Here is a 3,285-nt window from a genome sequence, read left to right as displayed (position 1 = left end):
CCTGCCGAGGCCGTCCTGCATGTGGCAGTATCTGCACCTGTGGGACTGTGAGCGTCGGTAGGCGAGAGAGTGGGGAAGGGACTGCACAACTCCTCCTCACAAAAAAAAAAAAAAAAAAATCACCTGTGCTGGTCAGGCATGCCCAGCATCGAAAGCCTGCTGAGCCAGTGCCAGCTACGCTGGACAGGACACGTTCTCCGCATGACAGACAGCAGGATCCCAAAGATGCTCTTGTATGGCCAGCTGAAGGAAGGCCACCACGAACTTGGAAGGCCCTGCAAGCGCTTCAAGGACACCTTGAAGACAAACCTCAAAGTCTGTGACATAGACATCGCTTCCTGGGAAACTGATGTCCTTGACCGCTCTCGCTGTGCTCTAATGGATTAAAGACGTTTGAAAACAAGAGAACGCTGGCCATTAAGGAGAAGCGTGAGCGAAGGAAGCAGGGCTCAACTTCTGGAGATGTTTTCCCTTGCAACACCTGTGGGAAGTGCTGCGCATCTAGAATCGGCCTCTTCTCCCATATGAGGACACACACCGACAGATAAGCCTGCCTGCCTACTCATCCGTCAGTCCGACGGGAGACTCCATTATATTCATCGTCGTTGCGATCGTCATGAAAAATAATTATGCCATCACCATTAAAGATGATCACCACCAGAAAACAACAGCAATACGATCATTTGACTCAATATTGATTACATTCCTTCTAAAAAAAATTGTTTTTACTGCTTGTGATTTGCTTTAATTTCTATATTATTATGTATACATTTTGTTTTATCTTATGTCAAAAGAGAAAACATTCCTGTTTATCAATTAGCAAGGGAGAGAGAGAGAGAGAGAGAGAGAGAGAGAGCATATGTCGGTCTAAGCCACAGCACACATTAAAACTATCGCCGAACAGACTGTCTCTCCGGTATCGAAAGTCATCCATAAAGGTTGACATCTGACTCGGCAGGTCACCGGCATTTCCATGCCCGGGCCCCTGCGGAAGAACTAGAGGGCATTCATCAATAATGTACGGGTTTTGATCGGGTCTGACTGCAGTGTCCGCATGGACTATTGTACTATGTGATACATGTGAACAAGGTGGAGTACTGATGAAGACGAGCATACCTAAGTGATCGGTGGTCAGCGGCGGGTTTGGATTCAGCATATCACATGTTGTCGATTTTTTGTGTGTGTGTGTTATTTTATTTATTTATTTATTTATTTTTCTCTCAAGGCCTGACTAAGCGCGTTGGGTTACGCTGCTGGTGAGGCATCTGCTTGGCAGATGTGGTGTAGCGAATATGGATTTGACCGAACGCAGTGACACCTTGAGCTACTGAAACTGATACTGTCGAAATGAAGTTAAAAAAACCAAAATAAAAAAACCCAAAAAAAACACCACTCTCTCTCTCAACACACACACACACACACACACACACACACACACACACACACACACACATATATATATATATATATATATATATATATGTGTATATATGTGTATATATATATATATATATACATATATAATATGATATAATATAATATATAATACATAATCATAGCAAGGAAGGCATAATTTCATATTATTGGCGTGTCTCTCTGACCACTTGTCCCAGTAGATACTGAGTTGGCATCTATGGCGGGTTGTGCTGTCGATGTTACATTTGGCAGACGAAAAATGGCAAGGAGGACACCGGCCTGCTAACATAGACCCGAATGGAATTAGCATACAGTAATCAGTCGTCGTCGATCGTTGTCATCGTCAGACCGCGAGGAGGTCGTTGTTCTTTCAACCGATCTGAATTCAAGATCAGTCACTAGGTTACTGTCGTCAAAGATAAGACATAACACATTCAACTGTAGGGAGTTTACCGCCTCAACAAGCTTCCCCCTGTCACATACTGATGGGGGAACACGAAGGAATCTAACTGAAATCAAACCATGGTATTTCCTCAGTCAAATTGACATGTGCGGACACAGATGGAATAATTGTAGAAATTAGTTCCCCTTGCTTGCCTCTAGTGTATGCATGTATGATCATAATTATGACAGTCAGTCGTGTCCGACTATGACCATCAGAACAGCAGAGGTGGCAACTGCTGTCCTGACTATCTGGACTAGAATTTGATTATAGTGGAGAGTGTCTTACCCAAGTTTCATCCTCACTCTCTCGGCCAAAAGGGTTTCAGGACAGTCGGCCGGCGTTGGGGATGGTCCCCAAAGGCCAACTAGCCCCCAAGGCTGCAGCACTAAGAGCCAGTGCAATTTTGCCTCCTAGTCTGAGAGTCATAGTCCTTCACAAAAGACTATTATGCTGTAAATGATTTCCCATTGCAGTAGATTATGCCTGTAGGAACATGGTAACCGTACAAAGAGTGACACCGGAGCATTGCCCAAGGGGCGCAGGACTGAATGAGGTGAGCCCTGTACGGGTCTTCCGGCCACTGCTCCAGGACATGGGCATGTTTACTGCACAAGTGGCCGCCACCTGTCTCAGCGTCAGAATGGTCAAGATGCTTATCTGCCAATCTACAGTGTCCGTGAGAGTGAATTTGTTCGAATCACATTCTCGCCCTTTCTCCGCTAGATTCCATGTTTGGAAATTCAAGCTGAGTGTTCAGTCATTTGGATGAGACAGACGATAAACCGACGAGGTCCCATGTGCAGCACGCGGCACATGGTGCACTGAAGAAGAACCCATTGCAACAAAAGTGCTGACCTCTGGCAAAACTGGCAAAAATACATTTTAAAAAAGAAAAAAAATCCACTCTGACAGGTACACAAATATGCATGCATGCACTCAAGGCCTGACAAGCACGTTGGGTTATCAGTGCAGCTGTCTGGCATCTGCCTTTCTGCCTTGCGGATGTCGGGTGAAGCGCACATGGATTTTTCCGTCCGAATGAAGTGACATGTCCTTGTATATATATATATATATATATATATATATATATATATATATATATGATAAAAAAAAAAAAGAAGACTGAACTCCGAGTCTTGTCAAGTGGGGAATGGGTCAAAGTTTCATGGGTTGGCATCCCCGCTTATTTTCTGTCCCCAAGTAACTTGGGCAAATCCAAGTACGTGGAACCAAGCCTCTCAACTGGGCTATAACTGCTGATGCAGTAATTAATTACTTTCCCACATCACCACTACCACTGATCAGAACACATCACTGACTAATATTGTCGTCAGTTGAAGCTATACAACACCGTCATTAGCAACTGAACAAGATGATGTAGGCGTCGGTGATCGCAGTTGCGATATTTCAGTCCGCATTGACTT

The sequence above is a fragment of the Babylonia areolata genome, chromosome 9, assembly GCF_041734735.1.
Source record: "Babylonia areolata isolate BAREFJ2019XMU chromosome 9, ASM4173473v1, whole genome shotgun sequence".
NCBI classification, from domain to species: Eukaryota; Metazoa; Mollusca; class Gastropoda; order Neogastropoda; family Buccinidae; genus Babylonia; species Babylonia areolata.
This window is presented reverse-complemented; position numbering follows the sequence as displayed.